The 26,419-nt window shown below is 52.0% G+C and overlaps 3 long non-coding RNA genes across 3 annotated transcripts in view; 2 read left to right on the forward strand and 1 right to left on the reverse strand.

Moving 5' to 3' along the window:
* The window catches only part of LOC144291686 (uncharacterized), a 57,646-nt gene that overhangs the window by 20,114 nt on the left and 11,113 nt on the right, over nt 1–26,419 (reverse strand). The gene's annotated exons all lie outside the window — the stretch shown is intronic.
* LOC144291685 (uncharacterized) lies at nt 5,072–9,692 on the forward strand. Its single transcript, XR_013359075.1, has 2 exons — nt 5,072–5,130; nt 5,583–9,692. It is a non-coding gene; the product is annotated as an uncharacterized LOC144291685 (long non-coding RNA).
* On the forward strand, nt 16,073–21,872 carry LOC144291684 (uncharacterized). The gene is made up of 2 exons (XR_013359074.1): nt 16,073–16,221; nt 19,250–21,872. It is a non-coding gene; the product is annotated as an uncharacterized LOC144291684 (long non-coding RNA).

Below are 26,419 nucleotides of genomic sequence, written 5' to 3' on the forward strand. Positions count from 1 at the left end.
GGGGAGCTAAAGCATGGGGGATCTTGGGTCCCTGCCCACTAGTCCTTCCTCATCCCCTAAGGCCCATGAAAGTTCCCTGGGGTTCTGAGAAGTTAAGCATGAAAACCCTTTAGTAGCTGAGTAAACAAAGACTTGTGACTTATGCCCTCTGAGGCACATGAAGTTGGTAATAGGACACTATCTTGTTCTCTAATTGTTTCCTGGGTGCTAAGCTGATCTCTCTCATGAGATTGCAAAATTGAGGTAGACTGTGTGTGTTTTCTCTTCCTCTGGGTTCTTCTGAGCCCTGATGAAATGTTTGCAACAGTTCCTGGTTGTAGTGACATGAAGAGGACCAGAGTGCTGGGGCCAATGTCTCTTCTAGACAGTGAACCCTGTTGTCCTTGCTTGGGTAGAGCATGGTGGCAGTGGGCATGCTCAGAGGGCCCCAGGACTGTTCCCATGTCCCAGGAATCTGCAGCTGCCTGAGCACCAGCACCTCCAAGGGAGGCCAGGCAGTTGGGTGTGCTGACCATGTCTGGTTAGGGCTGTCCACAGAGCTAGGTTAGGGTCCTTTGGCTATGGGTACAGAACCACAGAGGCAGGTGGATGCTCCAGCCTAAAACAGTGGGGCGTCATCATGGTCCAGGGATGGGGGACACAACCACCACTCAGGCTCCCCATGAAGGAAGTATCTCCTAAGGCCACACTGGGCCAAGGGCAGGGAACCAGCTCTGCTGGAGGGGGCACCTGTGTGGTCCAGACAAGCTCAGTGGGGGATTCTCACATGTCTTAACCCACTTGGTTCCCTTCACAGCCTTTGGGGCTGATCATTTTTTATTATTCCTGGTTGCAAACACAGAAAATGTTTGTAAATACGTTCTTGTCCAATAGCAACCAACTAGTAAGCAAGGGAACCTCCACTGGAACCCAGTTTCCAGGATCCTGATGTTCATGTTTTTCCCACTGTGCCTATCATGTGGCCAACAGATGACCTAAGAGGGAGGCAGAGCAGTGCCAGGTTGGAGTGTGGCAGGCAGGATGCATAAAGGGATCTTTAAAGCTTTGGAGTCTGAACTCATCCCCTGAACCACAGACGTGACTTTTATGTATGCCTGTACCTACAGGGCAGGAAGCCACACACAAGCCACACAGAGCATCACTGACATCCAGAAAGATGCAGAAACCATTCACAGACCCAGGCCTTCACAGCAGCTGAGCAAGCCCAGTTGCCTTAGAAAACTGGTCTGTATCCTGTTGGATGTGTGAAGAGAAGAGCGACAGATGTAACAAGAGATGCCTAATGGCCTCTTCCCGTAGCAGGTTCTATTGGTCTCCACCAGGTCCAACAATGAGCCAATTCCTCCTCCAGAGTCCTGTTTACCCTGCTGCACTTAAGGTCAATCACTTGTTTGGCAAAACTTGGATCTACTCCCTTTCATTACTCATTAGAAGCTGCCAGAAACTGATAGTAAGCTCAACTCCTCCATCAACCCGGTCCCACGGGGACACCTGGGGTCTGGGGCCTGAGTATGCAGCTGGAGCATGCTAGCTCTGGATTTGGTGGTTCCTTGGGCCTTTTTGGCAAGGTGGACATTACTGCCATTTGTTTTCTGGCCTCCTGCATGGCCCACGCATATGCAAGCATGTTCCCAGGCATGTGCTGTGCTGGGGGGTGTGAAGAGTTGGCTCTCACCATTCCCCACGCCAGGTCCCAAGGGCGTCAGGCAGTGGATGATTCAAGGGTAGCAGGTAGTCTACATACAGAGTCCATGTGTCTTGTGCATACTGGTTTCCAAGCTGGTCAGGTGCCTACCATTTGGCTCTCGGGCTCCCTGTCCTTGTCTCCTGTGGCCTCTCCCAGCACACCAGCATTTCCTGAGTCCCCATGGCCTTCTCATGTGCTCCAGCCTCCCCTTGCTGCCTTCTTGGCCTCAGGACAGCCACTCACTCAGACTACCTGTGTGCTTAGAGAGTACTGAGCTTCCTGTCTTTGGAGGTCTTCAAATATGGATTGTTCCATGGCAGAAAGGTGAGAGAAAGCCCCCAGGCCAGTGGAACAGAGTGAAAGGTGATACTGGACAGGAAGATAAAGTGGTTTGCAGCTCTGATGTTCTCTGAGAAAGAAGAATTTAAGGACAAAGGAAGGATTAGGAGGCAATTCTACTTTTGCTGGCAGGGTAGCCTCGAGCTTCCAGCGCCCTTGGCTACAAGCAACAAGGCCTCAAGGTAGAGTTCTGATCCTTTGCTCTGGCTCTTTCCTTCCACAGCTTTCACATAAGCAAGGCTCAGATCTATCCGTTCCATAGCCAAGTGGGTCCAAGGAGAGAAGGGAGACAAGACAAATTTCTCTGATGCGCAGGGACTCTGTCTCCAGTCCTCCCACGAGTGGTGGGGCCTGTGGGCAGCATGACTCTGCTGGCAAGCAAGCACTGAGCCCTTCCTGCCACCACGTCACCTCCCAGAGCCTCCCAACAGCTCTCTGGGGCAAGACCTGGCATCTGGCCAGAGCTTGGTAAATATTTGCTGAATGAATGGAACTGCTCACCAAAAGCAACCCTGACGGTCCCACGAAGCTACATTCCTGCGAATGCATCAACTCTGCTCTCTCCGAGCCTCTGCTTGATCTGCGGGAAGTGCGGGCTGCTTCAAGCTCCTCTCCCACACCCATCAGAGCTCCTTGGGCGTGCCCACCTGTGGCCACAACTCCATCCAAGTGCTGCTCACTGTCCACTGCCTGTCAGCAGGAGGGAGTCCCACCTGCCTGAGTGAGGCCACAGTCCCCTTGGGAGACCATCCCCCATGCCTTGTGGTCATGTGGCTCCAAGTCTCTGCTGCTGAGGGTATCATGAGAATCCCACCAGCCTCAGTGCAGCCCCCAGCTCCAAGCAGGAGACAGGAAGCAGCCCAGGTGGGTAAATATTTGTTGTGTGCCTACCCTTGGCGGATGCCTGAGAGCTGGTGCCGCTAGCTGGGCCGGGCCTCCAGAGCCCAAGCAGGGGGCTGTGTGCTGTTAGGCGGGGGCCTCAGCAGCATCTCTTGGGCTCTGAAGTGTGCAACTTTTAGTGGTTCAGCACTTTCACACACACACACACACACACACACACACACACATCCCTATATACTTTTTCCCTCAAGCAAGCCACTTGTCCTAGGGGAGCTGGCTCTGCATGCATTTCTCGTTCACCAAATGCCATGTAAGGAATGGGCCCACTCCTAACTGTGAGGCCTGGGGCTGACCAGCTCCCCTGCCCTCACTCCCCTGTGCTGTGCTTCCCCTCATGTGCCTTGCTGCCCTACCAGGAAGCCTGGCCTTGCTTGGGGTCGCTGCAGAATATCTGACTTCTGTACAATTACTCCTCCTTCCTTCTAGGTTAACCCATGGCCTGCAACCCAGAACGTGGATGAGGCACATCCAGCCTCTGGGTGCAGAAGGAGGGGGCCCCCAACTCAGCCAGGCCTCAGTCCTGTGGGCCTGTCCAGCAGGAATGCCCAGTGCCTTCCTGTGGGTCAAGCTCAGAGTTTCAGGGTAGAAAAAAGAGACCTCATTTCTGCCTTTGGCAAGAAGAGAAAAGGCTTCCCAAGAGAAGTCAATCTTCTCCACAAGAAGGAATCCCCAGTCTTGGCTGGAGCTGGGAAGAATAGTTTCCCATGGGTGATGTCCAGTGCTACTCAACTCATCAGCAGAAAGCTGAGAAGGAGCGCTTTGTCCAGGCCCCAGCTTGTGTCAGGCCCCCAGCCCATCAAGTCTCCAGTAGTCAGAAACCGTGTGTGGCCCTCACGATGCCCAGCATGGAGCTGGCACCCAGGAGGTACTTACCCGAGCCTTGCTGTCATAAGCAGCTCTGGCACATGGTCACATGTGCTCACCCCATCTTTTCATTAACCTCATTATTTGGGAATTCATGGTTTTCAACCCAGGAAAACTAGTTTTGCTGTCATTGGGCTGGTCTCTTTCACTCCTGGAGGATCCCATTCTCCCTCTTGGGGCCTGGCAGGCCTGGCAGGCTACAGACCAGCAGGTGTCAATGGTGATCCCTCCCTGTCTCCTGTTCCCGCTGCAAGGGCTTAAGAGCACCCTAGCTCTTCTGCACTCTCCTGCTGAAGACATCAAGGAAGAGAGAAAATCAGAAAGTGGCGATTATAATAGAGGAAACACGGCCCAGTTGAGGAGTTCTTTGCACTAAGGCCTCGTGAAGCCCAGTGAGGACAGCAAGAAGAGTCGAGCCTCATAACTACCTTTGCGGGTGAATCAGAGAGGGGCAGAGGGTGGCTCTTTCGAAGGCTGGACAGACGGAGGGATGTGGCCAGCTGTACCTCCACCCCACCTGCAGAGGGCCAGGCCCAGGCCACTGCAAGAGGCCTTTAAGTCCTTCTACCAGGAGATTTCTCTGAGCCGTGTCACTGCGATCACCAGAATCAGTGAGTCCAGTTCGTGGAAGACCAAACACGGGAGGAGGAAGGCCTCTTGGCTCACCAAATAATTGATAAGGGTCTTACTGAAATTGTGAGGAAGGCGATCCAGAAGGGTTTCCACCCAGGTGGGGGGAGCCATTGAAATGAACAACTATCATTATGATGTGGCCAATATCCTGTCACTCTTCTCATGGAGTGTGCTGTCTTTGTTGGACTTTTTTTAAAATGAATGTGAAAATATTTATTATGAATGCAAAAACATGACCAAGGTGGCTAGAAATTCATTCCCCTATCCCCTTTCTCCTCGAAAGTTTATGAACAGACAATTTGTCTAGGGGAAGCTGTGGTGTGTGGGTGGGTGTGCTTTGGGGAGGCACATGTTTTGGGGGAGGCATATGTCTTCTGTGAAGACAATAGTGAGATACACAGCGCCGGCCTGCGTGTAGGGAGGGTTTTCTGGGAAAGAAAGGAAGCAGTCAGAACTCGGGGAGGAAGGGCAAGAGTGTTCTAGGTGAAGGCTTGGCCTGTCTGCATGAGGGAAAGGAGGGCCCCAATGTCTGGGGCCCAGTGGGCACTCAGGTAGGGATGGGACAGGATCAGGGAGGGAGGGAGGGAAGGAGGGGACACAGGAGGCAGGCCTCCTAAGTTCTGTGTCTGGTTCTGTTCCCATCGTGTCTAGCACTGTACCTGGCATGGGGCAGGCACTGAATCAAATTCATCTCAGCAGGTTTCCAGGTGAGTCACCTCACACCCAGGGGGGAGTCCCTGAAAGGCCAGGGCAGGGGAGCCACCTGGGGGGATTTGGGTCCTTAACAGACCATTCTGACTGCTAAGTGGAGAAAAGGGCAAGAGTGGCTCAGCACGAGCCCACCAGACACAAAACCTCCAGAGGCTACTGAACCAGCAAGAGGTGATGCAGAGAAGTGGGCAGAGCCTAAAATATAATTTAGAGAGAGGCCAGCAGGAGGTGAGGACTGAGCCAAACCCCAGTCTCTGTGAAAATCTCCAGGAGATGCTTCAGACGGTAAGCTGGCACCTGTGGGCGCTGAGCTGGTGGGGAAAGTTAACTAGAACTGCTGAAGAATTAGTGGCTGGCGTCTTGCAAAACGTGGGTTTGGGCCCAGGCTGTGTGACCTTGGGTAAGTGACTTCGCCTCTCGGAGACTCATTTTTATCACCTTGAAACAGGCCTCAATCCTGAGCTTGGGTTGAAGTGTGGCAGAGGCCACGACACCTGCGCCCCTGGGAAGGCTCAGCTGTGTGTGCTGCGTCCCGTGACTCATCAGCAGGGAGCGCCACGCTGGGCCACACGGAGCCTCTGAAGGAGCCGTCTCATCTCTGCCCAGCGAGCTGAAATCAGGCGCCCGCACGGGGCGGGGCGGTGCTTCCTAGAAGTTCTTCAAAGTGTCCCCACCCTCTGGCCTCACGATCCACGGTAAGCACTGCCCAGAGAAATCACCGTAACTCGAAGCAGTTCCCGGCAGTGTGCTCATAATGGTGAGAAATTCGAAATAACTAAGGTGGCCAGCACCAGGAGAGGGTGGCAGACTGCTCTCCGGCCATGGCATGGGGAATCGCATACAGAACGACACCTGCTGTTTGCCCTGAACTCATTGCGGTGGGGACGTGCTTCTGATGGGAGGCCAGGGAGCAGATGCGGGATCACGGCAGCGGCTATGGTACTCTCCAGGAACTTGGACTCTGCAGTCCGAATCCTTCCTCTCTGCCTGTATCTCAGTATGTGTGAGCCCGGCTTTGTCAAGCTCTTGAAGCTTCCGTTGCACATCTAGAGAGCGAAGTGACATCGCCTCCCTCCAAAAGCTAGAACAGGTAAACAAATGGTTTGGGGGAAGCCCGGGGGTGCTTAGGACCCAGGAAAGGTGACAGCAACACCAACTATCAAGTCCATGTGTGTGAAGGGCAGGGACGAAAGCACCCAGTGGTTGTCACTGGGGCAGACTGTTTCTCGTCGTTGGACTTCACTGCTTTATCTCCGTTTTCTCTGGAGACCCTACTTTACTTTCAAGTGGAGCCAAATCGCTTTATTCTCATTTAATATATATTTCCAGCAGAGGCATCCTAGGCTCAGCCCGATGTCCTGGCTCACCTTGGGTCCCCATGGGGTCCAGTGAGGGGACGTGAGTGATCCGGCGACACCCACCTGCACCCCACTATGACCCACAGTGCTGGCAGGAGTCAGCACCCCCTCCCATGGAGGTCCCAGGAAGGAAGTGAGTAATGCGCCTGGGCACCGAGCTCAGGGTTGAGGCCAGATGCAGTACTTTTGTTGTTTTCTCATCTCAAGTGTGGGGGGTGGAGGCAAACCTCCCGATGGGTGCCTGCTTGCCGCTCACCTGGGATGACTAACTGGGCTGAAGCACCTCCAGGCTTCTGGCCATCCCAGGTGGGCGGCAAGAGCTGCCAGGGCCGGACCCTTGATTGATGGGGCAACGGTTCCTGCTGGTTAACCCTGCTTCTACCCAGGCCAGCTAGCTCCACTGAAGACACAAATCCCTTCCCATGAGCACATCTGCAGCAGAGGGAACTACGTCCTGGCAAAATTACAAAGTTGTCACAGGCCTGCATTGAGCCTGCCTCTGCGGCATTAACTGTGTGGCCTTGGGCAAATTGCTTAACTTTGCTGTGCTTTCTTTCCCCTTCTATAACATGGGGACCCAACAAGGTTTTTGAGAGAGCTGGATGACACAGTGTACATAAAGGCAGCACCCACACATAGTAGGAACTCAACATCATTCTCTCCTCTTCTCTGCTCTCCATGGTAAAGCCTTTTTTCTCCCTTTGGTGACAAGCCCTGGTCCCAGGGTGGCCGCTCTAGGACCCAAGGTTCCTCCTCTTCATGAGATCATCCCCCGCTTGGGACCCCGTCCTCAGATACTAGGTGCCGGTGTGTCCTCCGTGGCTGTGCCCTGCCATCAGATGCAGACAGTGGATTGCATTACACCAGGGGGCTTGCCCACATGCTACAGGAGCCACAGCAGCATGAGTAATGGTAGGAATTCAGGGTGTGTAGCAAACAAGGGGGTCTGCCAAGGGGACCCCAGGCCCTCCCTGAGCTCACTGCACATTGGCAGCTGCCTCTCCTGCCTCAGCCACCAGACCCAGGAGGGCCAGGAAAGCTCAAGGACCCCTGGTCAGCATGAGGGACTGTGGCAGAGGTCACAGAGAAGAAGAAGCACACTTCGGGTCAAGCCAACTTGCACTGAACCCTGCTCTGCCACCTACAGACTGCGTGTCCTTGGACCACAGCCCCAGCTTGCGAGTCCCCTCATCTGCAGAGAGGATGGACCATTGCAACCATATGTTTGTTGTGAAATAAGGAGCCTTGGAGGTGGCAGTCAAGGAATAGCGCGATTAGGGCACAAAGGTGGTTGAAGGTCAACCATTTGTCTGAAATCCCCTTAGGGTGACATAAGGGGCTGCTAAAATCTGCCTACCGTGCTCGTGGAACTTCATCGACCTCTCACTGTAGTTCAGCCTCCCAAGAAAGGAGCTGCCATTACACTCATTCTATGTAGGCACAGGTCCTGGCGCTAGAAGGCTGGGTTGGGACCTGACCCCGGTTGGCCGACTCCTGAGCCAGGGACCCCCTCCCCCCCCCCGCCCACCCCATCACCACTGACTCCTACCTCAGCCTTCCCCAGCTGCGGTGTTGTGTGACTTTCCGATGGGGCAGAGACACGTTCTCCCCAGGGCTCCCTGAGGGTTCATTTTGGCATCCCCGGGCAAACATCCTGAGGAGCTCTGGAAGGTCAGGGAACCCAGGCGAAGGGAAAGGTGCAGGAAAGTATAGTGTGGGGCCCAGCCCCACCCTCAGAACGCTTCGGTCGTTCCTTCATTCTACCTCCCCACTAGGGTGTCAACTGGAGACGTGGGAGACAGAAAGTGCTACTTAGCAGGCATGGCCCAGGCCCGGGCAAGGGACATCCAGGGAAAGTGAGGAGACTAGACTCAACAGCAGAGAATTCAGGAGTGGGGTTCAGGCGTGGGAATGTAGGCTCAGGCCAGATGTTTTGTTTAGCGACAAGGAGAGAGAACATGAGCAGAGAGAGAGGCAGAAGGAGAAGCACTGAGCTTCTCCCACTGAGCCAGGACCCTGAGATCAGGATCTGAGCCAAAGGCAGACGCTTAACCGACTGAGCCACCCAGGCACCCCGGCTCAGTCCAGGTTAAAGAAAGGGAAGGCTTTACCTATAGGTCTGTCCGGCTCCTTCTCCCTTGCCCCCACCAGCCCTCAGCGGCCCTGCCCAGTGCTGCTTGTCCCTTGGGGGCAGGAGTGGGCTTGTGGGACTTCTCAGTATCCCCTCTTGGTCTCTTGGGCACCAGTCAGCATTTCACCCATTCCCTGGCAGGGCAGGCTGCATGATAAGAAATCCAGGAAGTTCAACAACCATGGAAGGCTCGGACATCTCTGTGGTTCATGCCAGAACAAACACGGCCTGGTGCAGGGCCGCAAGGTCCCATCCCAGGGCAAACACTGCCCTTTGCCAAATAGGGAATTGTTTTTGCAAAGGCAGTGTGTGTGCCCGGTGGGCGGGAGAAGGGCAGTTCTATCAGGCCCCCTGACCACTCACCCTCTCACGCTCTGACATCATTTCCTACGAACCCCGCACGGAGGGGGGCCGCGCGGGGAACCAATGGACAGGAGACTCTTCCAGCCATTAATGGAAGACACAAACGGTATTACCAAAGAAAATTAAAAAGAATGAGTAATCTTCCTGCGGCCTCTCAGCGAAAAAACATCATCTCACCTGATCTTAAAGGGGCCTGCCTGCGAGGTTGGCAGGGAGGGCAGAAATGAGCTGGTCTGACTGGCGCTTGAGGAACGTGCGAGGCGGCGTGTAAGCAGGCCTGGCTGGATTGAAGGCTGGCCCCACTGTGCACCGCAGGCAGGTCCTCTGCGAGCCTCTGTCTCTGCATTTATGGTGAAGGTTACAGCCCCTACCCACATGGGGCCCTGGAGTTCACGGAGACAAGAGCCTCAAAAGCCCTGAGCTGTGCACCCAGCCCTTAGGAGATTCTCAATAAAGCAGGCTCCGGTCTAGGGCGGCACAGCGGCACCCCACAGAAGGGCCAAGCACACAAAAGGTTACCTTCACGTGCTACTGTAAGTGTGCAAGAAAACACATTGCCTCTGACTACACACTCCCGCTGTGCAATGTCCACACGCATGTGAGCGGCTCGTGTGTGAAGGCCCTGGCTTCAGCTGGTGCGTCATCCATCACGGGCAGCTGCTTTGTAAACTGCAATAAAGTAATTTAATGCCAGTGATGAAATCTATGCCCTACAGTGCTCGTTATTAATAGGAATTAAACGTATTTCAGGTAACAAAACAGTGAGTAATGTGGGCAATAAACACAGGATGCAAACCTGGCCCGCGGTGGGACTGACGTGATAGGGTGTTCTCTGGCTCACGCTGGCCCCTCGAGAAAGACCCACGCTTGCTCAGCAATCAGTCACCCCTGGAGAGGGCACAGGTTAATGAATCATTGCACATTCGGCCCTAAAGGGGGGCACTGCGGGTTTCGACTCACCTTATGAGCCACCGCAGTGTTCCACAGCTTTTCCCTTGCCAATGATTTGAAAAGCTTCTGTGTTCACTCTGATACACTCACTCACCATCCTCATTGCCGCACACTCTTTATTCAGTTCCTCGGCACTGGAGACCCACTCGCAGCCCGACACCATCGTTTGGCCCAGACCCCTGCTGGAGCTACAGCTCTACCCAGAGACAAACCCATAGCTGCACACACCTGCAGTCACGTGTGTACCTGTGCCCAGAGAGAGGGGCCTCTCGACCACACACATGCATGTGCATACATGAGGCCTGCAGGCACACTAGGTACACACCCAGCAGTACACGCTGGGAAAGGAGTACAAGCCTACTGGAGCCCGGCCGGGGGGCACAGGATGGCCAGAGTCACAGCAGAGCCCTACTCCCCATTTCCCCCCAACCTTTGCAGCCAGCCTCTGCTTCCACCACGCACTCCAGCCCCTCCAGGCCTTTGCTCACGTTGTTAAGTGCCCACCTATCTTCTCAAGGCTTGATCATTGCCTCTACGAAGCAAGAGCCTCATCAGAGCTCCCACAGTAAGAAAAATCTAGGTTATATCAGTCACGAATAATCTCCAAATCCTAAGAGGTTTAGACAGTCAGTGGGGCAGGGGGAGGGGGCGGGCGGCTCTTCTCCACACAATCACTCAGGGACCCAGGCTGCCAGCAGCACCACCACCGCCTTGTACTTTCACCAACTACGATGTCTTCACTGGCTGTGGCAGGGCAAGACAGAAGCCTCAGGTCAAAGCAAGGTGCATCACCCGCATTTACGTTGCATTGGCCAGAGTTAGTCACACGGGCCATCTCTCCACAAAAGGGCAGAGAATCATGGTCTTCTACATTTGCTACCGCTGTTGTCGCAAATTAACACAAACTTGGTGGCTGAAACCAGCATATATTTACTCTGTTATAGTTTTGGAAGTGAAGTCCAAAATGAGTCTTGAAGGCTAAAATCACGGTGTCAGCAGGGCTGGTTCTTTCTGAGGACTCCAGGGGCACCCATGCTCCTTCCTCCATCTTCAGAGCCAGCAGGACAACATCTCTCCTCTCTGATCTTCCTTCTCCCTCTTACAAGGAACCTATGTCCCTCTGGATAATCCAGGACAGTCTCCCCTTCTCAAAATCCTTCATTTATCCACATCTGCAAAGCCCCTGATGTCACATAAGGTAACATTGAAAGGTTTAGGGGATAGGACATGGTCACTCTTCTATCTGCCACGGTGTTCCAGAAACCAGAGCTAGTACACAGGATTTTGTGGGCACCCAGCATCGCCTCTGCCATTCAGCGCTCCTCTCCTGTCTTGTCCGTGCTCGCACAACCCCTCTCAAGCAGCAGGTGAGCTCTGAAAGGGCAAGAGGTGGCAGGGAGCTTCCCTGCCCATCAGGTGCCTGGCGCAGAGCAGAGGCCTGGGAAAGTTTGCAGGAAGGGAGAGAGAAAGGAAAATATGAATGAATTTGGCAAGATCAAGAGGTGTGTGAGAACAGAAAAGGCAAGAGAGAAAGTAGACGGACCCTAATGAGTCTAGAGGCCATCAGAGCATGTGAGGCCAATCAGGAAGCGAACTGCCCTGGAGTGGAGGGTTCAGAGGGATGCGTGGGCACTTCACACCCAGACTTGGAGGAATGGTGAGGAACGGTGAGTGGGAAAAGTTAGGAAAGAAAGGATGGGAGGAGGCAGGAGACAAAAGGCCCTAGTCTGAGCCCGGCACTGGGCTGGGTATTATCACACAGGGGCTCCAGGACACCTTTGCAGGCAGCACAGCAGAGACAAGGGGATGGGGACTCAAGGACACATCCCCGATCCAAGTTCACACGGCTGGACAGTGGCCGGACAAGAATTTACAGCCCTGTTCGGCTGGTTCCAAAACCAGCTGCCATCCCAGGACACCCAGCTCCGTGCCAAGCTTTGCCACAGTTGCAATCAGCTTGGTGTCCCCACCTCTTTAGGATCTCAGGCCCTTTATCTGTAAAATGAAGCAGTCAGTCTGGAAGACCTCCAAGCTCCCTCTCAGCTCCACCCTCCTGGGGTCCACGGACAGATCTAGTTCATCAGGACCGGTTTCCTGGAGGGATGGGGGGGTCTGAACTTCTTCCCACTGACAACAGACATACAGTTCCTTTTATGTTGCCAAGAGACAATCCAGGGCAAGGAGGGAGAGGCTCATGGCAGAGATGACTCCATGCCCCAAAAATGAGAATCACAGCAGCCCACGAGATTGTGCAAGCTGCCCGCGAGGCTGCCAGTCGGCCCTGGCCTGGAGGAGGGTTGTTTACACTCCCAAGTATGTGCTTGCAGTTAACTCTGTGGCCGAGTGCACAGCCCTTAGGGCTGCCAGGAGCGTCTGTGTGGGGACAACAGGGATGGGCCTCGCCAAGCCCTTTATCCCAGATACCAGACACCTGTTCGTTTGTTCGTTCCTTCCTTCCTTCCTTCATTCATTCATGTCCTCATTCATTCCCTGAGTGTTTGCCAGGCATTATGCAAGGCACTGGGCATATGGAGGTAAACAAGACAATGTCTTGATGAGTCTCTAGGACCTGAGAACCTCGAAGAACACTGTGAGGGACTAAATATAGATAATGACCCTCCCAGCAAGGTTGGTGCAATAGTAAAGGTATGTGCCTGGAGGTCAGGGAACACAGGGCAGGGGACTTCGGTATCTTCCTATGGAAAATATTTAACTAATAGTTTAAAAAAAAATCAAAGCAAGATAGTAAGTCTATACTCAGTGACCTTTAAAAAACACGTCTTTTCTTGTGAATGCCTATAGGTGAGAATGTCACATTCAGTTTTCTTTGAATTCCACTTGAGGCCTCAGTCATTTTGAAAACTCCCTGTCTGCCAGGGCCATGCAAAGGTCCTGGGGTTTGTACAGATACCCATCATCCCAGAGGGCATGCTCTTCGGTAGCCAGTGGCTGCTGCTGTATGCCAGCTTGGAGGTTCAGGACACTGGGGTATGGCTGTGACTCTAGTTTTTGTGGACCGTGAGCTTTAGGAAATCATAGCAATGTCCTGAGGTGTGGCTATTCAGGGGGCTGACGTCCCACCTCTGGGACTTGGGGCCCCTTTTCAGGTGGTAGGAACCTTCCCCCCGCCGTCTTACAATTCCTCCTACTGTTTTACCGAGACTGCCTTCATGTTTTCTCTCTCGAGCTTTCTTTTTCACAAATAAATAAATAACTACACAGGGAAAAATGTTGCCTTCAAACAGCTTCTGGTTGGGTCCTGCAAATGCCCCCTGGGACTCAGGAGTAGGGAGGAGTCTGGCTACAAACCTGGGGACACTGAGAGGGAAAATACAAGGGAGAAAACACAAAGTCATATTTTAACAAATGATGTCTTGTGCCATTATCTACTTTTATTTATCATTTCTTTAGCATATGTTCTAGAAATCAAGCCAAAAGATCAACACATTTTAAAGAATTGTTTAAAGTTGCTTTTCTAAAGGTTTACACCCATTCACACTCCTCCCAACTGTGTGCCAGCATTTCCTCTTTCCATTTTTTTTTTTTTTTTTTAGATTTTATTTATTTAACAGAGACAGCACAAGCAGGTAGGGTGGCAAAGGGAGAGGGAGAAGCAGACTCTCCACTGAGCAGGGAGCCGACCCCGGGCTGGATCCTCGAGATCAAGACCTGAGCCAAAAGCAGATGCTTAACCAACTGAGCCACCCAGGGGCCGCTAGCCCTTCATCTTTCACTCCTCTATCATCCACATCAAGTCTAAGGGTTGGTTTTCTTTTTTTTTTTTTTAATCTTTGACAATTTTGTTTTCAATATTCATGTCACTGGTTGATTTTACAAGTATAACTTTATTCTCAACGCTTCTTTTTTTTTTTTTTTCACTCCTTTTAAAGAAACAAGTTTCTGGGAAAGTAGGGGTGGACAGCCGCCAGAGGTGCCTCAGATTGCTAAGGTCACTTCTAATGCATCCTCGGGGATGTCCTGCCTCACCTGGGCACCTTCCGCACCTTGTCTGAGTGTGGAATTCCACCTGCCGCTTCCAGACCCTACACACCAGCCCATCTCCAGAAAGTTTCCCGGGTCTTCCTCTTTCCGTGGGTTGCCCGAGATCCTCGCTCATACCTGTGCTCTTCTATCCCCCACCTTATGCACTGTTGGGGGGAAGTCTTGCCTGCGTGCTGTGGGCCTTGCTGGTTTCTCCACGGCAGGTGGAATCATGCCTGTTGCCGGGGGTGGGAGTGAGCAAGACACAAGGGAAAGGCCAGAAAGTGCCCAGCAAGCACTTGGCACTTGGTCCATGGTCAGTGAATTTCAGCTATTATACTGTTACTATTACTATTATTATTCTCCTTCTGTCTCTGAAAGGCAAGGGAGTGGCTTTTATCTCTGCATCTTTGGTTGCTGGCCCAGAATGTCAAAGTAAATCAATCAAAGTGCTTATTGGGTAAAGCATTTCTCTGCCCTTGGCTCCGGCTTGCCGTCTGCAAGACTGGGATGTGAGGAGCGCTACCTCCTCCCGCAGCCAACCTGACCCTTCTCCCCACGTGGCCGCTCACCGTCCCTCACCAGCACCTGCTGGAGGTGGGGGAGGTACCCTGGGGAAATTGGTTCCCAGCATCCCTTGCTTCCAGGGATGGCCACCTGACCCACTCCTGGCCCATGAGACGCCAGCAGGGAGCTCCTGGGAGACCCTCCACTTTCCTGATGGAGCCAAGGCAGCTATCTTGTCTCCTTGAGGTGATGAGTAGGCTTCTTTGTGCCAGGGATGTGTGGAGAGGTGGAAAGAGCCCAAGCCTTGTTGGCATCACCAGCAGCTGACCAAGACCTGCAACCACCCATGTCCAGAATTCTTAATTTGTTAGAAAAATAAAACTGTTTAAGCTACGGCAAGTGGCTGTTCCGTGAAGCCAAAGGCATTTCTGATACCTACAAGCTTGCTTTAGACGTTCATCAAATATTACAGCCCTTCTCTGCCTTTCCTTCTTGTCCTTTCCCTTGAAAAAGGAAAGCTGAGGAGCCCTAGGAAGCACCAGGGGCCTGCTCCACCTAGGCACCTGTCACCTTCTCTACCCCAGAGAGGGGCTGGAGTCATGGAGCCCTGAAGGCCGAGACCAGACGCACAGGGCTCGGCGGTGCAGCCAAGGAGAGGGTGGGTGGGAAGGCACCCGCTGGGCACCGGGGCTCATCTTGTGTGGGGGCCCAGCTCCCTGCCAACCAAGAGATGGGGCTGCCTCTGGCAGCAGCCACAGAAGGAGAGACAGGGCTCCCAGGTCTTGGACTCATCCAGATTCCCACCCTCCCCCCTCCTAGCAGGGGAACAAAGAGGCTGCCCTTGCTCAGCCCTAGGAACTAATACTTACTAGTATCTATTATGTACCGGACTCTCTGCATTTCGGGAGAGCCCTTTGATATGGGACTTCTCATCCCCCTTGATACAGGACGTCTCATCCCCGTCCCTAAAGGAGGAAACCGAAGGACAGAGGGGCCACATAGCTCTCCCAAGGTCACACCCCTGGGAAAAGGAAGAATTTGGGCTCCCTCCCAGAGATAACCCCACAATGGGCGATGTTATTTCAGAGGCTGCCTTATTTGCTATCTCGCATGCAAGCGCTCTTTAACCCCCCACCCCCGCCCAGTGCCGTGGTCCCGGCCCTGCCTGCCCCCTCCCCGAAGACCCTCCCTACTCCGCGGCCATCTGCTTCCAGCTTCCAGACCCGGGCCTCCTCGGCTCTAATCCTGAGTCACGACCACTTGTTGAGAGCACGCAGCCCTATTTTGCAACAGCCCTGAGAGACCGGTGTCCTCCTCCCGGCTTTCCAGACGGGAAAACTGAGGCTCAGAGAGGCGCCCGCCGCACCGCCAGAAGAGCTGGGGACGGGCCACAGGGGTCGTATCCAGGTGAAGGTCGCGCCTCCCCGTTGCCCGGCCTGGCCCCTTCCCTCCTCCCCCGCCCTTGGCCCTGCAAATTGGCTTTGACCTCTTCTTGCCCCTGCCTTTGAGCTTCTAGGCATTCAGGGCGACACCACAGAGGGCGCGGGAGGGCGGGCGCGGGGGCAGACCCCACCCCTGCCCCGCCCCGCCCCGCCCCGCCCCGCCCCGCCCCCGGCCCCGGCCCCGCCCCCGCAGGCGCGGCCGCCTCCGGGATCTGTTTGCACAGTCGGGGCGCTCGCTCCGCACCCCACCTCCGGAAGCAAAGCACCACGAGGTCATCTGTTTACTCTGGGATTAGCGGCTCCCAGCGGGAGCCCTTTTCCTCGGAGATGAAAAGAAAGCGGACAATCTGTCAGGTAAACAGGCGACATTGTTCCCCGCGATGTCAGGGCCCCTTGGCGGCCGCCTTTGAGGTCGCTGGCTCCCCGGCGCAGGGAGAGCGCTTACTCCAAGGAAGTGAGAGGCCCGGGCTGGCCCTGTGGGGACGGAGGGCCCGGACACGATTGCTGACTTCCCTGCACAGCGCTCTCTGCCCTGGCCTCTCCCCTCTCCGTGCGTGTCCAACAAGCCGGGCACGGAGCCACTGCCACAGATGGGGAAACTGAGGCTGGTGGCGGCCCCCCCCCCCCCCAAAATAGAAGAGTGCTCCCTGCATTCCAGCAGGTGTCCGCTGGAAGGAAAGCAAGACCTCTGCTCTCATCACCGCCTCACTCTCCGGATTAGGGGTAGCAGGACGCCAGAGAACTGGTGGAACATTATTTCTAGACTTGGTGCCTCTGGTGGGTAGTGGGGGACACTTGGGAACCATCTCCATCCCCACCAACAGACTTCAGTCTCACAGGAGCTTGGAATGTTTAAACAGCTGGACAATGTCCCTCTGACATTTAACATCTTTGGAAGAAGGGAAGTGTGGAGGCCCCGCTCACAAGCACGTGTGTGTGCATGCCTGGGAGCCAGGATGCCCAAGTTCCACACAAGCTCTGCCCCCAGTTTGCTCTGTGATCCCAGGCAAGCCACTTGCCCTCTCTGGGCTGCAGGGTTTTTGTTCATCAAACAAGACATAAGGTGCTCTCCATGGGCCCTTCCCCTCTGACAGCAGGGATGTCTGGGGAGGGCACAGGCCTCCACTTAGGAGGAGCAGATGGAAGAGGGTAAGCAGCCCTTCTGGGAAGGAGGGGGCTGCTTGAGCCCCATGCCCACCTCTGATGCTCAGGGCACCGGTGAGGCAGTGCGAGCGGGTACCCGGGGCCCGGTGGCAAAGCTCCAGGCAGTGTCCTGCCATGGGAAGAGAGCACTGTCGTGCGGTGTTAAGATCACAGGCCTACGAGCCCTCTGACCAGGTCTAGTTCCCAGCCTGTCACTCGCCAGAAGCCCAACCTCAGGCAAGTGACGCACAGCTTCCTGGCCTGTGAAATGATACCCGTGGGGCCTCCACCCCAGCCTGCCTGAGTCTCCCGGATGGAAGGGTCCTGAGTGAGCAAGAACTGGGCCGTACTCGATACCGCCACCACCATTAGTGGTGACCACCATTAGGTCCCACCACCCAGGCCCCCTCTGCCATTGGTCTATCCCAAAAGATTCATCCTCCCTGTTGTCCAGATGCCAGGTCACCCTTCAGCCTGGAGGGGACAGAGCCACAGCATAGAATAATCTGATTATTCTCCTAAAGTACAGGAAGAGCTGAAAGAAGGCTGGGTGGAAAAGACTCAGAGCCCTGGCCTGACAGAGCAGGCGTCTACCAACCACAAAACTGCCTCCAGGATGAGCCCAGGCGCCGCCTGGACCTCGACTTGGTCTCTCGAGGGCAGCAATGGGCCAGACGTGTGCCCAACCCCCCACTCCTAGCCAGGCACCCGCTCTCAACCAAACCTGAGCCTAATATGCTCCAGCAGGAAAGAAACTGGAGGCCAGGGATGCCTGGGTGGCTCCGTGGTTGAGCATCTGCCTTTGGTTCAGGTCGTGATCCCTGGGTCCCGGACGGAGTCCCGCATCAGGCTCCCCGGGAGAGCCTGCTTCTCCCTCTGTCTGTGTGTCTGCCTCTTTCTGTGTGTCTCTCATGAATAAATAAATAAAATCTTAAGAAAAGAAAGAAAGAAAGAAAGAAAGAAAGAAAGAAAGAAAGAAAGAAAGAAAGAAAGAAAGAAACTGGAGGCCAGAATGTTCTCACCACCCTATTCCAGGGTCCAGAGCCAGTCCCTGGTGACCTGGAGGGAGAGGGGATACCAGAAGGGAGCTCAGCCCCACCTCCGAGGCTTCCTGGGACTGCATAAGGGCAAGCTCCCCGCCCCCTCCAACCAGGCTCTGTCCCTCCCAGGTCCCCCAGCTGAGCTGTGCGTGAGCCGTGTGGCCCTGGGCTAGTGAGCTGCTTTCTCTGAGGCTCATCTCACCATACAGATGGACATTTGAGGGAATGAGTCTTTTGCTTGTGGAAATCCAGGCCTCCCATCCACACTTCTCCCCTTTTTAGGTCGCGGAAACAAGGTCAAAACCTGCCCCCAAGGACCCTGGTGTTTCAGGAGTCCTAGTATTTGGAGAGAGACTCAGATGCAGGTGCCAGAGACGTTTCTAGCTGCAGTTGAAACACATCTATACTCAGAGATATACTGCAAACGCCTCTCATTCCTCACTTTCCTTTTTTTTTTTTTTTTCTTGTAAAGGTCGCCCCAGCAGATCTGTTTTTAATTGGATTCAACTGGATTTAACGTGGTCCCAAGACTTTTCTGGGACCTGGATCCTCCTGCACCATTCCACCACATTGATGCCCACCACCTTACAAGGCAGCTCATTCTATAGCCCAACATTTCTGACTTCTGGAAAGTGCTTCTTTACTAGATGCTTGCCTGTCTTCCTGCAGCTTCTATCTGTCAGCCAGATTCTGGCTGCCAGACAGCTGTGCTGCAGTTGCAGGCATGTCGGGGGAGTGGGAGGGCCGGCTGGGGTCAGACCACACACCTGGAATTTGCAAGCCAGTGACTTCGCCCACCAGCTAAATGACACACCCCATTAGATTTACCTTTCCTGTGCCTCAGTTCCCTCATCTGTAAAGTGGGGATGATAAGATTCACTGCAGAAGATTGCTGTGGGGTCCTAGTGAGACGACACAAGGAAAGCTTTTGTTTTTATTTTTTAAAGATTTTATTTATTTATTTGATAGAGATATAGCAGCAGCAGAGGGAGAGGGAGAGGGAGAAGCAGGCGCCCCCCTGAGCAGAGAGCCCTACACAGGGCTCGATTCCAGAACCCTGGGATCATGACCTGAGCCGAAGGCAGACGCTTAACTAACTGAGCCACCCAGGAGTCTCTAAGGAAAGCTTTTAGCTCACTGCCCAGTACCACAGTAATTATTTGCTGCTCTGGCTCTTATTTCTTCTTTCGTATCTGCAGTGCCTTGGAAAGAACTGAGGGCTCCAGTCATACACCATCACCTCGCTACTATCAAAAATAGAAGCTCATCACAATGAAGAAACGAGCAAGTCCACCTTCATTCATTCCACCGGTACTTGTCGTTGAGTACCTAGCTCTGACTAGCTCTGTGCTGGCTACTCTCCTAGGTCCACAGTTCACACTAAGAGAAGGACCTAAATTTTCGGGAAGTACTTCATGAAAACAGGGCTACATGGAAGTCACTCTTTGCCTCTACTTTTGCCGTCTGTGAAATGGGTGGAGCAGAACGAGTGCTCACCTCCCAGACCCAGCCTACAGACTGCCAAGTGGCCTGGAACGTGGGAGGCCACAAGGAAAGTTGGCTGCACTGAGGCTGCCACGGTCCTGCTTGCTAGGAGCATTAGGATGATGACTGTTCCTGAAATCCAGGGAATGTTTTTCTTTTTCCACAGAAGACCCAAACAGCTCGGTATGTATTAAATCAGGTCCGAAGAATCCGGCCCAGCTAAAAGCCTCACCCAGGGCAGCCAGGACTGGCTGGGGCTGGAACAGGAGGCCAACAGCACACCAGTTCTTGGACTACATCCAAAGCCAGCCAGGCAGCAGAGACGGGGTTTGCTGAATGCACATTATCTGCTACCATCATCTCTCAGGAATGGTATCCAAGGCCCCAACGAAGCCATTTTTCTCTGAGGCAGCTTAACTGCTTGGTAAAGGAAAGGGTGGTTCTAACTCTGAACTCAACTGGGTGTTTCCAACTCCTGAGCCCCTCAGAAAACCTGATGTCAACAATCTTCTTGCTCCTCTTCCTCCTAGTTCAGGTCACATGGTACCTACCTGTTGCCTGAACTGGACACAACAGGGGTTATAGCCAAGAGGACTTAGGTCAGGTCTGGCTCTGTGAGTGGCCCTTGGGGGCAGGTAACAGTCTGACACTCAGACTCCTGGGGAGCTTTTGGGTCCCTTAAGACAAGGTCAGAAGTGCTTAGGCTTCAAAGTCAGGCCACCTGGCTCCTGGTCCGGGCCTTGCCACTCACCAGCGCATGACCTTAGGCAGGTCACGTAACTTCCCTGAGCCTCCATTGCACTTCTGTGGATTGGTGGCAAGCAGTCTTTTGAAAAACTGGGAGGGGGCACCTGGGTGGCTTAGTGGTTGAGCATATGCCTTTGGCTCAGGTTATGATCCTGGGGTTCCGGGATCAAGTCCCATATCAGGCTCCCAGCAGGGAGCCTGCTTCTCCTTCTGACTATTTCTCTGACTCTCATGAGTAGATCAATAAAATGTTTAGGAAAAAAAAAAAAAAAAAGGAAAAGAAAAGAAAAACTGGGAGGACTTGAAGGAACACCGGCCTGGAACACCAAAGACCCACAGAGCTACCACTTCCCTCCCCAGAGCTTCAGAAAGGACTGTACCTGGAGCAGTGGGCCAGTGTTTTGCTCTCCACCAGCTAGATGCCATTATATGTGTATTGGGGAATGTGGGAGCATGAACAGGCCCCAAAAGGACCCAGAAGAAAGGAGCAAGACTCAACAGAGGGCTAGGGCCTGGGGAGGCTGACTTTTATGTGAAGGAGGAAAAAGGGGCTTGGCTGCTGTGTGCTTTACTTTTCAGGAGCTTTCAAGAACCTTCCAGAACCCTCAGGGGTGAGTCTGAACTCTTGCTTGAGGAAAACAAGAGAAAGCTTAGAAAATGAGTGGCCAGGGGAGTGGGCCAGTGAATCACTGAGGACGTGTGCCACCGAGGTTGGGCAGGGACTGAATGGAAGACCCAATGGGGTGTGGGGCCTCACGTGGGAACTGACCAGGATCAACGGTGCTCAGCTCAGAGATTCATCACAAACAAGGAAGACCCAGTCCTTGCCCTTGGTTACTTGGGACTCTGATGCCAATTCAGTAGTTCATGCTTGGTGAGTCTCAGCGTTACGTGGGCAACTGACATGAATACAGCAGACCAAGACTCCTGTTTCTGGAAAGATGGAGTAGATGTTCTTTCTTCCACCCTCTGAGTACAACTAAAAACCCTGAACGTTGCAGAGAGAACAAAGAGAAGAGGACTCTGAAGAGTGGAGAGAAGGCCAGCTGGCTAAGGACCCTGGGACTGAGGTGCCACATGGTGGCGAATTGGCCGGGTGTTTTTTTTTTTTTCTTTTGCTTCATAGAGCCCAGATTTGAACCAAAAGAGTCAACAACTCAGCAACACCAATGGACACACATGCAAACAAAAAATTGTCGCAACAAAAGCCTACTCTCATTAACCACAAGACCAGGAAGGGGGTGGGGGGGCGGGCAGCATAGCAAGAGAGAAAACTTTTTTTTTTAACTGTGGTAAAACATACATAACCCAAAATAAGCCACCTTAACCATTTTTGTAGTCTGGTGGCATCAAGCACATTCACACTGTTGTGCAACCATCACCACCATCCTTCTCCAGAAATGGTTTATCTCGCTTAGCATATCATCCTCAAGGCTTTACCACATCGTAGCGTGTGCCAGAATGTCCTTCCTTTTTAAGGCTGAACACTAGCCCGTTGCGTGTATCTGCACCACATTTCATCTAGACACCTATCAGCGGACACTTGGGTTTCCTCTGTGTTTGGGCTGTTGTAAATAATGTTGCTATGAACACTGGTGTTCAAGACTGCTTTTAATTCTCTTACGTACATCCCCAGAAGTGAGATTGCTGGATCCTATGGTAATTCTATATTTAATTTTTTGAGAAAACATGACGCAGCAGAGCAGCTGCACCATTTACATTCCCACCAACAAAGCACAAAGTTCCAGTTTCCCCATCATCTCCAGTGCTTGTTTTCTGGTTGTGGTTGTTGTTGTTGTTGTTTTAATAGCAGTTGTCCTAAGAGGTGCGAGATGGTATCGCATTGTGGTTTTGATTTGCATTTCCCTGAGGACAAGTGCTGTGGAGTTTGTTTTTATTGGCTATTTGTATATCTTCTTTGGAAATACGCCCTTTCAAATCCTCTTCCCGTTTTTTAAAATCAGGTGGTTTGTTGTTGTTGTTGTTGTTGTTGAGTTGTAGGTATTCTTATGTATTCTGGATATGAACCTCTCATCAGATCTATGACTTGCAAATATCTCCTCCCATTGTGTGGGCTGCCTCTATATCATTCTGTTGGTTGTGCCCTTTGAGGTCGTGTTTCATTTCAATGAATTCCAATTTATCTATTTTCTCTTTTGTTGTCAGTGCTTCTGGTGTCATCATATCTGAGAAACCATTGGTAAATAAGTCCAATGTCACGAAGATTTCCCCCATGTTTTCCTCTAGGAGTTTTATAGTTTTAGTCCTTATCCTTTGGTCTTTGGTATCCATTTGGAGTTAGTTTATGCGTATGGGTTAAGATTCCAACTTCACTCTTTCATATCTGGATATCCAATTTTCCCAACACTATTTGTCAAAAATCATTTATTCCCTGTTGAATGGTCTTGGCATCTTTGCTGAAAATCATTTGACCATGTAGTTGGGGGATTATTAAGACAGAAGACTTTCGGTCAGTAACCATTCTACTCTGGTCAAATGCCACAGCGGGAGAAAATAGCCCCACCACACCCTTGCCAGCAAAAGCCATTTGAGAGCCTAGATTTCCACTCTGGCTGTGATGTGGAGCCCCATTATCTTGCTAGGTATGCAGGACTTTTCTTCCCACCTTGATACTTCCCCCACCTTTCTAAAAAAGACTTTTTTAAAGTAATCTTTACACCCAACGCAGGACTTGAACTCCCAACCCCAAGATTAAGTCACAATCTCTATCGAACAAGCCAGCCAGGCACCCCCTCCACTATTTGTTTGTTTGTTTTAAGATTTTTTAAAAAGTTCCCTTCTGACTCATGGATTATTTTTTTATTTTGAGTTTGAGTCCACTCGGGTCAGAGAAAATATTCTGTAGGATTTGAATTCTTTTAAACTTATTGAGGTTTTCTTATGGTCCAGGATATGATCTATATTAATTCAATGGGCAAGTATTCTGCTTTGTTGGGTGGCGTGTTCAGTCAGATCCTGGTGGTTGATGGTGTTGAGTCATTCTGTATCTTTGCTGATTTGCTGTCTAGTTGTCCGCTGAGAGAGGAGTGTTGGCCTCTCCAATGGCATTTGTAGATTTATCTGCTTCTTCTTTGAGTTCTGTCATTTGTCAGCTCACATATTTTGCAGCTCTGTTGTTTGGTGCATCCATATTTAGGTTTGCTATGTCGTCTTGATGGATTGACTCTTTTATTGTTACATAATGTCCCTCTTTGTCTCCAAGAACTTTCCTTGCTCTGAAGTTTATTTTGATATTCATATAGCCATTTCTGCTTTCCTTTGGTGAATACTTTCATGATTCATCCTTTTCAAACCTTTAACCTTCGACTTACTTATATTGCTATATTTGAAGGGGATTTCTTCTAGGCCACATATAGTTGGGTTCTGTTTTATAATCAACTCTGCCCATCTCTGTCAGTTAATTGATAATATTTAGATCTTTTAGGTTTAATGTAACTGTTGATATTTAGGGCTTGAGTTTGCCATTTTATTTTTTGTTTTAGTTTGTACTGGGTTTTTTTTTTCCTGTTTTTTTTTTTTTCCTTCCTTCCTGTAGGTTACTTGAACATTTTTAGAATTCCACTTTGACTTATCTGTAGTGCTTTTGAGTATATCTTTTTGTAAAGCATTTTTAGTGGTTGCTCTGAAGGGATGGTGTCCAGAGAGGCTAGAGGGTTCTCTGCCTACACTCTCCCTGTCCCACCATATTCTGGCTGTCTTCTCTGTGTTGGCCAAGTGGAAGTCCTTATGGTAGATCCTGTTGACTGTTTATAGGTCTCCTGCTATTGCTTTGCGGGGTTGAGGAGTTTTCTCCTGAACAGGGCCCCTGAGTGGTCTGTCATCTGTTCTTGGGCCTGGATTTTGAGGAAGCCATGCCTTATCAGAGCCCCATCAAGGCCATCCTGCTTAGAATGGATAAGCTCTGGCTTCGATGCCCTCCTGGTGCAATTGCCATGCATTCAACTCATGACCTCACTCACTTAATTATGGACTAGCCACACCTGAAATTGTTCTACTAAGCTGTGTGATTCTTTGTGCGTGTGTGTTGTGTGTGTGTGACTGACTCTTGAATTGAGAGAATATGGCTGGCCATGTGACCTTCTGAATTGCTGCCTATGTCATGACGTGAGGAAGAAGCTTTGTCATTAATAGTATGGAGCCATGTACACAGGGACATGGTAGCCACTTGCTCAGCCATCTGTAAATGTCAATCTGAGAATGTCTCCCTTTCTCCATCTATAATAACCCATGCATGGATTCACTCATTTATTCCACAGCACCCACTCTGGGCTAGGCCTGGGAGTTTGGTAGGATTCAGAGGAAGTGAGTCCACCATCCCAATGACATCTTGCCACCCTTTAGAATGCACTTGAAGATCATCATGAGCAAGTGACCATGGCCGTGGGCACTCAAACCTTCATGTATAGAAGGAAACATTGGCTGGGGGTAAAGATAAGAGTAAAGTATAAAGGGATCTCTACAGGAGAGCCACATGCTCACCTCTCTCATGATTCACTGTCTCCCCTTCCAGTCCTCCAGCCAAGCTGAGGCCAGGTCTCCCCAGCTCATAGCCCCCAGCCTCCATGTCCAGCAGGTAGCATTTGCCCAGGTTGTCCTTGCCTGTCCAAATGTCCACAAGAAAACTAAGGAGAACCAGATTCCTGGCCCCACATGCTGTGCAATCCTGTTCCTGTCACTGTTTCTGAGCCTTTTAGATAATAAGAAGGGCTGGACTGGATATTCCTGAGACCAGAGCTCTGTGCAAAACAAATTCCCATTAAAGTGTTGTGAGCTTAAAGTCACACCTTGTAGGGAAGGAAGGTAAGGCTGTCTTTTTAGAGACCTGTCCCCTGCCCTCTAATGAATGCAAGGACAGTGCTTAATCCAGAGGAGCTGAGTGGCAAGCTGCAAAGCTAGTTCTCCACAGCCAGCTTGGCCTTTGCCTTCACTCATTCATGCACTCATCAAGCACAGTTTCATATTGGGAATATAGCAATTGAGAGTCTTGTATTCTAGTAGGGAGTATATCCGTGTCCATATTCCTAGCATGAGAAGAGTTATAATGGGGAAGCTTAACACAAGAGGATTCAACTACTGTGGTGGTTAGGGGAGCCTCCCTGGGTGTCATTTCAAGAGAGACCTGAAGGACTAACAGGAGTTAGCTAGGTGATGTCGGGAAAGCACAGAAAGTTCACTCTGGGGAAAGGGAACAGCATGTGCAAATGTCTGGAGACAAGATCGCTCCCTCTGGGGCAAGCCAGCTGCCATGTTGTGAGGACACTCAAGCAGCCTTCTGAGAGGCCCATGTAGTGAGAATGGAAACCTCCTGCCGTGTCTCCTCCCTTTATGATAGAGTAGCTACACCCAGGTATCTACTTCCTCACCTTCCATACACTTCTTAAACCACTTGGTCTGATTTTTTTCCTGTTCTCACACCCAATCCATCAAAATGGTCTGGCCAAGGCTCCCTGTCACCTTCTGGTTACTAGGCCTGTGGAGCACTCAAGGTAATCCTCATTTACTCACCCCCTCTGTGACCTTCAACATGGCATTCCCTACCCCAACCCACTAGAGACCCCTTTCCTAGTTCCATGAGGCCTCCAGTGCTCAAGCTTTCCCTAGGTCCCTCAGCTTCCCTCTCTTCTCTGGTCTGTGCCTGTTATGGGGCACACTCTCCCACTCTTGCTGCTAGGCATCTCAAAGCCATAAGCCAGCTCTGTCTTCTTTCCTTGGCTCCAGATCTGCACACCACCTGTCCCCTGGATGGTTCTCAATGGCTCTCCTTCAGACACCTGAGTTTGTCATCATCCCCTGAGGTCTGCTTCACTACCTGGCTCCCAGGCTTGCTCAGTGGTATCACCTGGCTACTCTGCTGCCCCAAGTGGGAGTGGAGGGATCAGCTTGACTCTCCTTCCCCTTTACTCCCCACTTCCAAGTTACCAAGCTCTATCATCTTCCTTCACCCCTAGATTTCTCTCAGATATTCTTCTCTCTACCTGCACTGCCACCTCCCTGGCCAGTCCCCCAGGTCTCCCACCTGAGTGTTGCAGGAGCCCCTTCACCGCTGCCTCTACCTACTCCCTTGTGCCTACTCAGATCCCAGTCCATCCCACACATCCCAGAGTGCCCTTCATGAA

This window comes from Canis aureus, chromosome 20 (genome assembly GCF_053574225.1).
Source record: "Canis aureus isolate CA01 chromosome 20, VMU_Caureus_v.1.0, whole genome shotgun sequence".
NCBI lineage: Eukaryota > Metazoa > Chordata > Mammalia > Carnivora > Canidae > Canis > Canis aureus.